A 15,405-nucleotide genomic window follows, 5' to 3' on the forward strand; every position below is an offset into this window, starting at 1 on the left:
GGTGTTACTCTGTGTTCCTGGGTCCCTCCTGTGTATACAAAAGGTATATATGTTAATAAACTTTAATTTACTTTTCTCCTGCTAATCTGTCTCAGGTCAATTTGATTATTAGACCAGCCAAAAGAACCTAGAAAGGAAGAAAAAATAATTTCCCCCTCCAAACATTTATAAGAGAGATAACTCATTCATGCAGGATCAAGTTGGAATTTTGAAACAAAGTCTTCCAAATTTAAAATAATTTTAAGAACAAACAACACCAAAGAAAAATCACAAGAGAGTAAAATCCTATAACAAATTCATCTCAAAATGTTTAGTTTGCCTTCTGGTACTCCCAAGTAATAAACCAAGATTCAGCATCTTTTCCCCATGAAAATGTTTTCTAAGACTCACTTCAATAACTCAGACTGAAACAATGACAAGAGCATGAAGCAGGGCCTAAAGCAGTCTGAGATCCTATCAGGTAAATGCAGGAATGCTAATATTTGCCAGCAAAAAACTCTAGGTGTGGTTGCAACTCCTTTTACAGAGCCAGGCCCTAAAACATAGGCTACCAATGCAGCCTTAGTGTGTTGAAGGAAAGCCTGTAGTCATTGGGGGTTTGGGTAGTGGTGGGAGAAGTATATGGAAGTATATAGAGCTTCACATTACATTCTAAACAACGAGAGCAGCTATAGCATTTCTTGTTCTGCTTTTTACGCGTGTAAACATCATAAATTCCATCTTTACTCGAGGCTGCATTAGAGTAGTATTGTATTTTCTTTAATCAAGAGAATAAGACCGATGGAGGGAAACACATTGGTTGAGTGCCAGCTGTGAATCAGACAGCCTTGTGTTTTATATACACTTAAGTCTTCCAAAAAAAGTTGAGGTAGACAACCTTGTAGGAAAGACTTGAAGATTAAATCAGTATCTACTAATGTAAAATAATATATCCTCCTCATTCTACCTTTGAGGAAATCAAAGCTCAGAGAGGCATATTTTGTTAACGTTTTAATTCGCTAACGTTCTTTAGTCATTGAAGGATCAGACATCATGGAGACAGTATGCTACGATTTGCATTTGTTACACTCTCTCACCCTATCATTCGTTCACACAAATTTTCCCCATGGGAAAGCTTTTCCTCAGCATTTCCACCTAGCAAATTCTTACAAAACTGGAACTGTAACTTAATACACACACACACACACACACACAGACTTGAAGGTAGCCTAGCACAGACTTTTATTTCGAATTCATAACTTTGTTTAGATTAACTTTTAAACCAACTTAGATTACCTCGGAGGTTATAAGGTTTGTGTAACCATGTCCTGTAATTTACTAAGAGCTAAACAGAAGGTCTGAGACTTAATTAAACTTTTTTTCCCATACCTATGTCATCTCTGACATTGAAGAATGCCCAAATTATCTTTTCAGGGATAAGCCCAGAATGGTTTGTAGAACCAGGGGTCTAATCCATCTCGAACCACCTGAGGCTGGCTAAAGAGGCCTGGAGGACTCTTTTTAAACCATTTTTATTATATCCTCATTCTAATACTAAAATCTCCTTGCAGGGGCATAGATTTTCTGCCATTTTTGCACATGCGAGGAATGTATAGGCATGTTTTCTAACTGCATGCACAGGTATGTACCCATCTATACATGCGATATCAAAGCTCACTTAGATGTATATGTATAACTACCCTGAATAAAAACAAACCCAATTCTTTGTTCAAGGATACACCGCTTTAGGTAGTGACACCCCCAAAACATGTGTGTCCTTGCCTGCCAGCTGGAAATAAAGTACCTTCCTTCTCATAAAAGCTTTTTGGAGCTAGCTGTCTTTTGGTTGGCAATTAGACCCGGTTTGGTCCAGTAACAGAACCTTTAAAACTAGAACTAAATTTTAACTCCTTTGAGCCTCCCCTTGTTGATATTTAGAGCTTCTCAGGTCCCAGCATTCCATTTTCTACCTTTCTCAGAGCTCTTATCACTCTTTTGCAGTTACTCTTATGTCTGTTACCTGAACTATACTATAAATGCTTAGAAGGCAGAATATGTCCTTTTCTTCCTTTGCATTCTGCTGTCAGGGAGTTTAAAATATAGCAAGAGGTTGAAAAAAGTTGAGGGGAAGTCAGAGTATGAATAAGTATGTTATGGCTCCAAGAGTTGCCTTTCTTCTCCTTTCTTCCCCCAGATAAGTCAGTTTGTAAATAAATAATCATCGGAAGTATAACTCTAAAGTCTGCACAAAAAGGAAAAGACATATGTAGAAAAAATATTCTTGCCTATAGAAGTACATTCTAATTTTTATTCAAGCAGCCTAAAATCCTATCAGCTTTCCGGGCGCTCACAATTCATTGATGACTCCGCAGAAACATAAAGTCACTTAACCATGGCGTTGACTGATTAAATCAATTACAACTTCCTCATTCTGTACTTGCTTTTTAAATATCCACACATAGGGCTTTACGTTTTTCCAGGTTAAATTTCATCTTGTTAAACAAAAGAGGAGGATGTCCGTGTTGAAAACGAACAATTCCTACTGTTAAAGAGAAAACCACAGGCCTAAAATGTGTCACACTTGCTGAAAAGCCCATGATACCAGACCTAGATTTAATACCTGATCTAACTGCAGTTTCACCGCTCTCAGAAACATAATCTTCACCAGTCTGGAATTTTCTGGTCAACACCAGTGAGGCAATCTCTTCCTAGGGTCCCCGCAAGTCGCCCCATCCCAAAGAAAGAAGCCAACTTCATGATAAACACCCTCACACACCAAAAAAAGCTCCTGCCCCCAATAATGTTTTATTTTCTTTTGTTAGTAATTCCCTTGCCCTATCCTTCTTTCTATAAAGACCTTCCATTTGTACAACCCTTAAGAGTACTTGTACTTGCTGGATGTAATGCTGCCCCATTCATGAATCTCTTAATAAAGCCAATTAGATCTTCAAAATTACTCAGTTGAGTTTTGTTTTTTAACAGTACCATTAATTAAGTTGTAGACAGTGCCACTTACAGTATGATCATAACCTTGTTTGATCTTTATAATGACCCTAAGCATTATTATTATCTTTATTCTAAACTTGATGAAAACGAGGCTTAGAGAATATATGTACCTGGTCCAAGATCAGAGCTAGAAAATGGAGCCAGAGTCATCTCCAAAACTCCTTCTCTTAACCACAGCACTAAACTGCTGTGGGGTAGGGGCAGTGCCCAGAATGTTAGGATACCCTCAAGAAATGAGAGAAAAACTCTAGAAGAGATATTTCTACACAGCTGTGATATCTAGCTCTAGAAATAAGAATTTGCCTCTTAGAAAAGAGTTCAAAGGAATCTGAATGTCCTTTAAGACCAATGACAATCTCCTTATTTTGAAGACAAAAGTGGTGCACATAAGTTAAGGGACTTGCCAGGACCCAAGAATTAATCTGGGGACTTGACACCACTCCAAAGCTGATCTGGTACTAGAACTCAGTACACAAATTCTTTTAGTCCTGATTCCCACCTCCTCTTCCAGCCTCCAATTCAGTCTAGAACAGAACTAAATCTGAAAATATTAATGACTGTGAAAACTATACATTCAAAACAGGGCACCAGAGGTGTCCTTTATAATGCACTAACGAATTAATAAGATGCCACAAGTTGTGAGTAACATTAAAAAATAGAAATAAGTGACTTTTCAAGCCCCAAAGACATCTGAATGCAGCAATCTTGAAACCTTGAAATATTCCTAATATCATTATTTCCAAGGTTCCATAAAGTAATTTCAAAATTTAGATGCACTTCTTTTGCAGTTGGCCACTATTAACTAGGATCTCAGATTTCTAATACATTCACTCCATTGGGTAGAAATTTCACAGGAGACTTAATAGTTGATGTTTTGTTAATATAATAATTATAATTGTAAAATAACTTCCCTAAAAGAGGCGAAAACATTAGACTTCAACAGAGTCCCATTCATTGCAGTTTAAAAAATAATAATCATCACTTCACTATACCACTTCATGGAGTTTCCCTTTCTCCAACTCTGTTTTCTTTACAGAAAACAGTATTGGTGCATTTTAACTTTGAAGGAAGACTAAAGAACAAGTCACAAGATCAAATTAACCACAAGTATTTGCATGACAAAAGCGGTTGCATTCTTCAGCCTCGGTGAAGAGCGACGACAAGGTACCGCGAGGGGGTAAGGGAGAGGGGTGGGGGTGGGGGGCAGGAGGATAGGAAAAGGATGAAAAGAACAAACACTTTCCAAACCCTTTCTCGTGGTAAAAATAGTCCCAGCGGATGACCTAGTCTCCAAGGGTCACCTGGAACTCGTTTAGCATAAAAATGAGAGGAGAAGAAAAAGTTAAGGTCACTGTGCTGCAACGTTCTCAGTTAACTTCTTAGAAATGTACGAAAAAAAAAAAAATGCTCTAATGAATGAGGTCGGAATAAGGAAGTACCCGTCGCGAAAGGAGTATTCCTGGTACATCTTCTTCAGATTTTTCATCGATACAGACATGTACCCCTTTCCCCTTTATTTTCCTGCCACTCGTCCGACTTTTGTGACAAGTCTTGTGTCCGCATTCTTTATTGCTGGCTCAGCCGCGCGTGCGCTGCAAGAAAGTTTTGCCAGGCCCGCTCCCCCGACCGCCCCCAAGCTGCCACACTTGCTTCGGCTCACGGCCACCAGAGGGTTTTCCTAGCTACGGAACTCTCCTTGGAATTAATTCAGTGGACTTTGGTTTCATAGAAGCCTGATTTCCGAGTCCCAAGAAACTCTCCCAACAGGGTCCCTAAAAGTCTCTGGGAGCCGACTCCTCCCAGGATTAGAGGTAGAAGTACTGAGGCCCTTACCGACCCCTACCACGCATGCACGCGCGCGCGCCTACACACACACACACACACACACACACACACACACGATAGGACCGATTTGGTAGATGAGTGAGTGGCTTTGGTCACTACGACTGTGACATCTGGACAGCAGTTTGAAGAAGGAATTCTGCACGTGCAAAAACTTGGAGCAAAAGAGGATATAGCTAGCAACTGCTACGGGAGCTCACCTTCCTTCCCCGCCCTTCAGTATCCAAACACCCAGCCGGCGCGGGCTCTGAGAGCGGGTGGGCGAGCGGCGGCCAGAGACTCACTCACTGCCTGGGACCCGAAGCCTGAGCCTAGCGGGTGCCCACCTTACCTGAGCCGCACTGCTGCGGAGCAGCAGGGGACCGCAGCCTAACAGAGGGTCCGCGGGTCAGCCGAGTGGCTTCTCTGGACGCCCCGGCCACGCCCCGGCCACGCCTCAGTCACCCCCCCGGCCACGCCCCCGACGGACCTCGGCTCTCCGCAGCCCAGCCACGGACGCCTCCGGGCTTAGCTCCGGCCCCGCCCGGCTGCGCTCGCCCAGCTCTCTCCGGCCTCAGCCGCCCAGGGCACCTGTACTCCCTCCTGCTCTCACTGGAGGCAAAACAGGCCCGCCCACAGCCTTCGAGGTGCTCTGTCCTTCCAGGGTTGGAGAATGTTCGAGTTCGAGGTAGGCCAGGTGGCAGGACTCGGCCTCAAGACTTTTGATAAGGGATGAGAGGACGTTCCGCTCACGACTGCTTCCTCCTGCAGGGAACAGTGAAATTCAGGTATCTGGAATAGGTGGAAAACTTAACCTGGAAACCAGCGCCCTAACCTTGCTATAAATGGCCCGAGTACCACAGTTGACGGGGTGGTTTAGAAATATGGGAGGAACAGTTCGTTTTTCTTCAGGTTTCTCAGTTATTTGACTTTACCCTCCAAACCCTCTGGACAACTTAGCCCTAGATTCCCAGAAGCAGGCGAGGAGACATTTTAATCAATCCCTTTTCACTGAAACCTGGCTTCCCAAATACTAAGGATATTTGGGCAGGCACCAGTTTTAGGGTCTCCTCTGAGGTCAGAGTTCCTATGTCTTGGGTCTTCCCATGGGAAAGCCCTCCCGCTACCACATTCCTCTCACCTTCACCATCCTCTGTGACAGGTTAGTTCTTACACTTGTTCATCTGGAACCTTGCTTTCCTCAGGCAGGTTAGGTGTTCCTGCAGTTCACTATCTGATGCCTTATTTCCTCTGCCATAACCCTTGTCACAACTTATTGAACTTGCTTGTTTCATAGGTTTCCATGCTTGACTGTCAGCTCAAGCACATAGTGGATACATAATAAGTGTTATTGAATGAAATGCAAGTAACAGATTGTTAAGGCACCCCCAGACCCCAGTTCTTTAAGAAACTTCCCTCACCTTTCCTTACTAAGTCTGCGAGGTTTTATTTCAAAGTTAATCTGTCTATACCCACTCCATTCCCAAGTCTTCATCCTACCTCTCAAGCGGAGTCTTCTTCAGTTTTCCTAAAGGTGCAGGTATGGAAAGAGCCCTAGTCTTGGTTTCTCTTGTTTGAACTCTGCCATAACTAGCTCTGTGGTCTTAAAGGCCCTCAGCCTCTCCGTGTCTCAGATCAGAGCCATAGATACTTTTAGGAGCCACAAAAATGAAAAGAAAGGAAAACAAGAACTTTTAGGTTGAAGAAAGTGTTATATAACAGTTTTTTGGTCTGTACACCTATGCAATCCTTGACAAAGTTGAACTTTTTCCACACACTGTAATCCTGGAAAACAGTAAGAGTTAAAGAATCTTTCTGTTTCTTTGTATCCTTGAAATGGTTTGCTACAGGAATCATCTTAACCCAGATGACTTATTGATGAGAATTACCTTGTTTATCTTTGACTAAGCTAGACACAGACTCTCCAAATTCCTGTTTTTTAAATATTATTTCTGTCTGTAAAATGAAGAAGTTGGATTAGGTAGATTAGTTTTGGCTGCAAAACTAGTGAATTCAGAAACAGAATTTCAAGACAACAACAACAAAAGTCAGACCCTATAGACCTCAACAGGAAAGTGAGCTGGCAGCTTAGAGTCATACTGGGCACTTACTTGCAGGTGTTTTGTTTGGCTAGCCTGGTATTGTTGTTGTTATTTTTAAATTGAATTTGAATATCACAGGCCTCAACACACTCTACAGTCTTCACCATTTATATTACCTGTTTAGCCACTGAAGATATTAAAGTTTGTATCCCTGAAATACCTTTACGCTCTTGGGAAACTGCCTTGGATTACAACAATACCGCCTCCCTTTCCTCTCACCACGTCAATAGGTATGCAGTGATTTCTGTTAATCTTTATACAGTATGATTTAGGTATTCGAACAAAAGACAAATATTTCATTTATAGTTGAAATGTGTTTCTTTGGTGATAAGATGCTATCCAGTGCAACCCACTCTCCTCTTTAAGCACTGAAAGCTTTTTACCAGATAAAAATCCTTGGAGGGTGTGTGGTAATTTAACTTCAAATCAGAATAGATTCTCTAACATTATAATATAAAAATGAATGGAAATAATGCATAAAGAAAGTAAGTTGGTCAGTTCTGTGAAATAATAAAAAATAACTTGCGATGGTTTTAATACATGTCCAAAAATTCTATAGAGCCTAAAATTCAGTAGAGCCCAATTTCCCTTCCTTTCAGCGTAGGCTATACATTGTGACTGGCTTCTAGCAAATAAAATGTAGTAGGAACGATGGAGAGTAACTATCACATGTACATCAAAAAATGACATTGTACCTTCCATCTTATACTTACTTTCCTGGATCACTCTCTCTGGAAGAAGCCAACTAACATGTTAGGGCATTTGAGGAGTTTTACAGAGTAGTCCATGTGGTTAGGAATTGAAACCTCTTGCCAATAGCCATCAAGGAACTGAGGTTGTCTCATGAGAAGATATCATCGTGGAAATGGATCCCCTAGTCCCAGCTGACATTTTAACTGCAGCCTCATGAAAGACTGCACCAGAGCCACACAGTTCAGCCACTCTTGAATCCCTAATTCACAGATACTCTGCAATAATAAATGTTTGTGGTTTTTAAGCCACTAAGTTTTGCAGTGATTTGTTACAAAGCAATAGAAAACTAATACAAAACTTATTCAAGAACCTTTGCTGGTGATGACATGCTAAAGATGATAATACTAATGATATCAGGCATTTTTGGAGTTTTATACATTACATTGATATATCTCCCATAACCTTTCTGATGGCCTAAACTATGTGGACATTTATTATTAATTACCCAGTCTTTGCCCCTGTTTCCTCACCCTCCTAACGAGGCAGAACTTATGTCTTCCTAGAGAAGCTACAAAACAGTACCATTGCTTACTGTTTGCTACTCCGTTATACACAGGACATGATTACATGTTCTAGCTTGTGCCAATCAGATACATAGCCCCTGACAAACTACATCCTGGCGAAGGAGGAGGCAGCACTACAGTCACATCTGGTTCCCCGAGGCAGCAGCGTAATGCTTCTAGCAGCTGCATTCAACCACTAGCATCAGAGGTATCAGTGTCTGTGCTCAGTACTGGTAGCAACGATGCCTCCACAGTACCACAGTATCGTGCTGCAGTACGATTTTGGACTTTGTCATGATTGCATAACATCCAAACTTAGTTTTCTATTTCTTTCAAGAAATCCAATATCCTTTTATAAAATCCTTTTGTGTTTATATTAGCAAGTGTTGCTTTCTTTTCCACACAATTAAAACCTAGACTGCTATAGGCAGATACTAACTCCATTTTACAGATGAGAAGATTGAAGACCAAAGTTGTTAAATGATGTGCCATTAGATATAAATGATAGAAATGGAATACATAAATTAGTACAGATCGAGCTAAGCAATCAAACATTTAAATTTAGCATGTGAAAGACAAAGGGTTTATATATTTTAAAAATCCAATTATATTTCTCTTTAAACCAGATGAAATTCTGATTCTCTGCTCTAAATATTAAGTGCCAACATTACAGCATCTAACCCCTTACTGCTTCAGAATGAACCATGATCTTCCAAGCTTTCTTGATATTGCATAGGTACTTCTTCTTGCAAATACTTTTCTTTATTACTGCCTCCCACCCATTTTAATCGATTTACCTCTTCTTACTTCAAAATGCAGTTTTAGTGATGATTTCTCTTTCTAGCCTCTTCTGAGCTTTCAAGAATTATTCTCATTCTCTCCTCATGCTCTCCCAGGATTCTATTTCTACTCATGATAAAATACTTACTAAGCTTGTTTACACTCTGAACAACCACACTCCATCCCAACAACAACAACAACAACAACAACAACAACAACAACAACAGAAACAGAAAGATTCCAGATTCTGCCCAACCAATGGAGCATGTCCTGAAAACTAAGGGGCTAGGACAAAGTTTACTTATTGATCAGGGACTCCTGTGCTTTAATTTCTGACACTTAAGTATATAATGCCATGTAGTATACTGGAGACATTTTCTCAAAAGAAAATTGAATGTCTAGAAAAAACCTGCAAGAAAGTGAAATTTGCTAGTTTTTCAAATAAATGAGTGAGTACCCATCTGACTGTGAAAGTCACTACTTGACAAGCCCAGCCCTTACACAGTGTTCCCTCACATTTTAGTTCCTTGCTTTTACATTTTAATAAGAAGCAAGAATCACCACAGTTATGTGGAAACTTTCAACATGAAAGACATTAAAACATATCAATTAAAAAAGGGAAACGAAGGAACAAAATTCAGGGAGCGGAAGAAAATTTCAAATAAGAAAATCATATTCTTAGAGATAGAAGCTGAATCTATGAAACAAATTAAGGCACTAAATGTTTTAAAAAAGAAATAAATAGAGAATAAAAATGTTCTTTTGAATTAAAAGAGTGCTGAAATGTATATATTTCAATAGAAAGGTTAAAAAAATTAGGTTAAGGCAATCTTGTCAGAAAGTAAAAAGGAAAGACGTTGATAGTGGGAAAGAAAAGCAAACTAAAAGCTCAAACCAGGAGTTCCAACACCTTACCAGTTATTCCCCTATGAGTGAACAGGGAAAAAAGTAGAATGAGGATGACTAATTAAAGAATAAAATCTATAGGAAAAAAATAAAGGACATAAATTTTTAGATAGAAAGCACCTACTGAGAGTGCCTAAGGAATTAATTAACAACTTGTATGCAAATATTTATTGCAGCTTTATATATAACCAGAAAATAACTCAAATGTCCTTCAACTGGTAAATATACAAACTTTTATGCACCAAGGGAAAGACTCAATATTGTAAATCTTTTCCCCAAACTAATCTATAAAATTGATCCAGTCCCAATCAAAACTTCATAAGAAGTTTTTATACAAGTTGACAAACTGATTCTAACATTATACAAAAAGGCAAAGGAACTAGAATTGTCAACTATTTTGAAAAAGAAGAACAAATTTGGAGGACTCACATTCTCTGGTTTCAAACTACATTAACATACTACATTACAGGGGTAGTGGTAAAAGAATGGCCATGTAGATTAGTGAAATAAAATGGAGTCCAGAGACGGACTCACACATAGTTAATTGTTTTTGTTTTGTTTTGTTTTGTTTTGTTTTTTGTTTCGTTTTTTTTTTTTTTTAGATACAAAAGCAATTGAATGGAGAAAGGGTAATGTTTTCAACAAATGGAGCCCATACTATTGTCATCCGTATGTTAAATGAATAATTAATGAACATTAACCCATTACTTGCATCTTATACAAAAATTAACCCATTGATCTAAATGTAAAACATAAAACTATAAATCTTGAAGAAAATGTATGGGAAAAATCATTGTGATCTTGGGTTAGACAAAAGTTTCTAGATATGACATCAAAAAAGTATGATTCATAAAAGAAAAAAAAATGAAAAACTAGACATCAAAATTAAGAACTTCTGGGTCTACAAAAAGTGCTTTTAAGAGAAAGTTTTTAAAAAGCCACGGACTAGGATAATTTTTTTCAAATTATATATCTAATAAAGGACTTGTACCTAGAATATAAAATGAACTTTCCAAACTTAGTAATAAATAAACCAACAACTGATTTAAAAAGTGCCAAAATACTTGGTCATTTCACCAAAAAAAAAATTACAGCTAGACAATAAACATATAAAACACATGCTCAACATCAATTAGTTATTAAAGAACTGAAAATTAAGCCACTGTGGGATAGCACTAAACCACTGTTTAAATGGCTAAAATTAAAAACAAAGCAAACAAAACAAAACAACAACAAAAAACCTGACATTAACAAATGCCAGTGAAGATACAGAGAATCTGAAATTCTCATATATTGCTAAAGGGATTGGAAAATGGTTCAGACACTTTGGAAAATGCTTTAGAATATACTTGATTTATGCTCTAACAAACCTACTCCCTGGTGTTTACCTAAGATGAGTGAAAATTTATGTTCACAAAAAATCCTGTACCCAAATGATTACGGAAACAGCTAGCAAATATACAAACTATTATATCCGTATATTAAAATACCAGCAATGTACTCAGCAATAAAAGGGAAGAATGAGGGTGGCTCTCATGATAGGATCCAGTTCCAACAGCAGCGATGAGAATTTTGCTGGCAGTGCCCAATAGCGATGGCATTCACATCTCCACAGAACAATTCCAAACCATTAGTTGTTGCCTTTATACTTTGATAAATCAATGTTCTGCTGAAACTTCTAGAGTGGATTTTTGTCATTTACAACTTAAACCAGAAGTGGTTAAGAATTTAGCGTTTACTGTTGACACTTCACATACATTCTTTCACTAGATTGTAATCCCCTAAAATCAATACTGTGTAATATGAAAACTATGAAACTATCTCACGATGACAAAGACTTGTAGAGGCTGAAAAATTGTCCCTCTGATCAGTCATTGGGGAGAGAAGTATGGGACTTTCAATTTTTATGTTATTTAGCTAGAGCCCTACCTATTAAATTATAGAATTTTAAACATCAAGTGAACACATTTTAGCTAGAGTAATGGAAGCCTTAAGAAGTTAGGGGAATGAGGACCTTTTGCAAAATTCCTTTTGGTCACTCTTAACAGAGTGTCTTCTTCTGTTTTGTGCATTGTAATGTATGTGACACTGAAAATTATGGTAGTTATGTGTATATGTGTATCTAAAAGTAGAGTTTTCAGTTGCTTAAAATGTACATGCTGCTTGAGTGAAAAATAAAACTTCATTGTCTTAATGTCTCAGGGGGAAGAGGAAAAGTTAGGGGATTCACTAAAGATTGTGCATTATGTTATGACAGAACTGAGCTAAAATATCAACCTTTCAGCCCAATGATCTTCCCACCACCCCACATCATCTTTGTGAAGATTTAAATCATGCTAGTAACTTCTTGCTCATTACTCAAGTCAAAGACTTATTGTTTTTATTATAAACACATTATTTGGAAAAAAATGAAGATTTAATGTTTTTATAAGTACATATTTGGAAAAACATTGGGCTGAAAAATGAAAATTGAATAGATAACCAGTTTTGTGTATGTGTGTGTGTGTGTGTGTGTGTGTTCGTGTTCTTTTCTGAACTGGCAGTGAGATTTAAGATCCTTGGATGACTTTTAAAAAAGTTATAAGTCTGCGAAACTGGAGCTTAAAAATGATGACAGATTCTTGATTATAGCTGTGCCATTGAGCAGACCTATAATATAATATTTTAGGTGAAAAGTAACAGACAGGTTATTTTTTCTAGCATTTGATTTCAAGGTCAAATATATTTCTTCATGTTTTGTAAGGGTTTACATTGAAAACAAAATTAGAAAAGACAAGTAACCAATTTTAATTCTGTATCTTAGAAAAGGTAGATATTGAAGCAATTTGAAGTTGTTACTACAACAGTAACCAAACCTAGTTATTTTTCATGTTCTAAATGCTTCATGTAAGGAGCACAGTAATTATCTGAGACAATGTTATAGAATGAATAATGACCAAGATGCAGTTTGGATTTTGCAGTCTCCTTGTGAATTCCGCTCAGCTGTCTATATAAATGATTGCAACATTGTGTACTTAATCATCAGCAAATGGGAGTTTCCAGAAGAAAAACTATCCCATAGATTTTAGCACACTCTGTTGTGAAGTTCCCAGAACTTAATTATATTAACATCCAAGAGAGGTCAAGGAACAGAGTAGTCTATAGTAAGTATCCTAGTACTATACATGTATTCTGAGAAAAATCAATCACAAACTAGGACTAAACTCCAATTTGTAACAGCAACAATGCCTGACATTTTGATAGTGCTTCTTCAACAAACTTTCATACATATAATTTCAACTGATAAAAATGGAAGGAGAAGATGCACAAATAACAGAGAAAGGACTTTACATAGAAATTATTTGCTCTTAATTTTGCATCGCTTTTGACAATTCTGCATGTTATTTTGAGGTGAACCGTAACTGTCATCCAAAGCAGTTGTTTTCTATGGATTATCTTCCATGTCTTGGTTCCTTTAACTAAATCCAGCTTATTCCATGTCTATGGGTAATATAAACCACTTCGGTTCTCAAATTTTCATTCTCAAAAATAATTTATATCACTTCCCATTTGTCCATTCTCATCTGCTAATCATTCTTTCATGTTCTCTGGTTCTTCATTTACTCTGCTTCCACCTCACTACTGTTTAGTTTTAAGTAACTATTCCCATCATTTACCTCTGTATTTTATCATTACAGCCTGTATTTTTTCCTTTACAACATATATTAACATTGTGATTATATATTCATTTTCTTATTTATTTGTTTCTCCCACTGGATTATTACAAGCACCATGATGGTACTGGCCGAATCAACTTCTTTCACCACTGTGCAGTCAGGGATCACTGGAGTTCTTACTTAGCACATCGTAGGTGCCTAACGAAATTCGTGAAATATTAAATTGAATAATTAAACTTATATTACCAGTTAACCACTTGTAAAATAATATTAAATTTAGAAACTGTCAGATCATAAAAACAAATCTCAAATGAATTAAAGATTTAGAATTAAAAAAAAAAAACAAACTACAAAATTTCCTGAGTTAGATATCAGTAAATATTTTAAAATGTTGATCTGATAGAGAGCTTTTTTTTTGTCATACTTCTTCCTTCATCTCTTCTACTTTTGCATCTCCTCCTCCTTATCTTTCTTCTCTTGCTTCTTTTTCTATTTTTAGAATGAAAACATAAAAGCATACACATTTCTTATCTTTAAAAAATACAAAAAAGATTATAAGGAAATGAAAGGCTATTCATACCCCACCTACCCATTCACTTCTCCACCCTACACAAATCATGACAATCTTTTTATTTTTCATTTGAGAAAGATATTCTATGTGTGGGCCAGAAGCTGGAATCATCTAGGAAAATAATGGTAAAGTTTGCTGTGTATAATTAAAAATTATCTACACATCAAATCCATTAGAAACAAAGTTAAAAGGCAAATGACAAAATTTGAAAATACTTTCAAGTCATGTTAAAACCACATGATTTGTGGTGAATAAAAGATGGCAACACCTTCTTTGTCATTCCTCCATTGAGAGATAGTTTATTTTCCATACTTGAGTCTGGGGCCAGCTCTGTGACTGCTTAACTAACAAAAAGAGGCAGAAGCTACAGTGTGCCAGTTTGAGCCTGAGCCTGAAGAAGGTCCAATATCTTTTATTTGTGTACTTTGGGGAGTCCATACAAGAAGTCCAACAACTTTGCTTGAGAAAGCTTGGGAAGGGACCACATGGAGAAGCCATGTGGAAAGCAGAGGCCCTGAGACCTGATGCTACATGAAGAGGGAAAGAAGGCAAGGAATCTGAGTGACTCCAGCCTTAGATGATATCTGATGGCATCCTTGTGAGAAACCTAAGCAAAACCAGTAGGAGAACTGCCCTGCTGAGCCCAGTCAGCCCCAGAACTGGTGACATAATAAAATGATTGATGTTTAAGGCAGCAATTGAGAACTGAAACGGAATAGGTAGCTGTCTTAGTCTATTTGGGCTCCCATAAAAAAAATACTATAAGCTGGGTGTCTTATAACCAAAAAACATTTATTTCTCACAGTTCTGGAGGCTGGGAGATCCAAGATCGTGGTGCCGGCAAATTCAATGTTATGTGAGGGTCTTCCTTCTGGTTCATAAACTGTGTCTTCTAGCTCTTACCTCAAATGGTGGAAAGGGTTAGGGAGATCTGTGGGGTCTCTATTTTTATAAGATCTAATCACTTCCCCAAAGCCATTGATTTGGTCATTAGGTTTCCATATATGTATCAGGTTGTGCGGTGGTATAGAAGTATTCAGTTCATAGAAGTAGCTAAAAGTGTTGCTGTAATGAAAAAGCTAAAACATGTGGACTAGATTCTTAGGACTAGATTGAGGACCTGGAAGGACCTCAAGGAGATGGTAAAAGTTGTTTGGATCATTAACTGAATTGTATCCCTAAGACATAGCACAGTGTTCAGAAAATGGTGTAGATGCTAAATAAATGTCTAATCAATAAAGAAATAAGGTCTTATAAACAAGTAAAATAAATACCCCAATTTAAAAATGGGCAAAGGAAATAGACATTTACTCAGATATATAAAAACT

General features: G+C 37.7%; 2 protein-coding genes across 5 annotated transcripts in view; one reads left to right on the top strand and one right to left on the bottom strand.

Moving 5' to 3' along the window:
• WDR72 (WD repeat domain 72) overlaps positions 1 to 5,250 on the bottom strand; it is a 196,411-nt gene extending 191,161 nt beyond the window's left edge. For 3 of the 4 annotated variants that reach the window (XM_016153671.2, XM_016153669.2, XM_036239115.1), the window contains exon 1: positions 5,028 to 5,152. The gene's annotated coding sequence lies outside the window, so the exon portion shown is untranslated. The other variant, XM_036239116.1, reaches the window with a different exon arrangement.
• A 250-nt stretch (positions 5,251 to 5,500) lies between these two features.
• UNC13C (unc-13 homolog C) overlaps positions 5,501 to 15,405 on the top strand; it is a 620,140-nt gene continuing 610,235 nt past the window's right edge. Inside the window, exon 1 of the mRNA XM_016153676.2 lies at positions 5,501 to 5,594. The gene's annotated coding sequence lies outside the window, so the exon portion shown is untranslated. The remainder of the gene's footprint in view (positions 5,595 to 15,405) is intronic.

The sequence above is a fragment of the Rousettus aegyptiacus genome, unplaced genomic scaffold (assembly GCF_014176215.1).
Source record: "Rousettus aegyptiacus isolate mRouAeg1 unplaced genomic scaffold, mRouAeg1.p scaffold_m13_p_3, whole genome shotgun sequence".
Taxonomy (NCBI): Eukaryota; Metazoa; Chordata; class Mammalia; order Chiroptera; family Pteropodidae; genus Rousettus; species Rousettus aegyptiacus.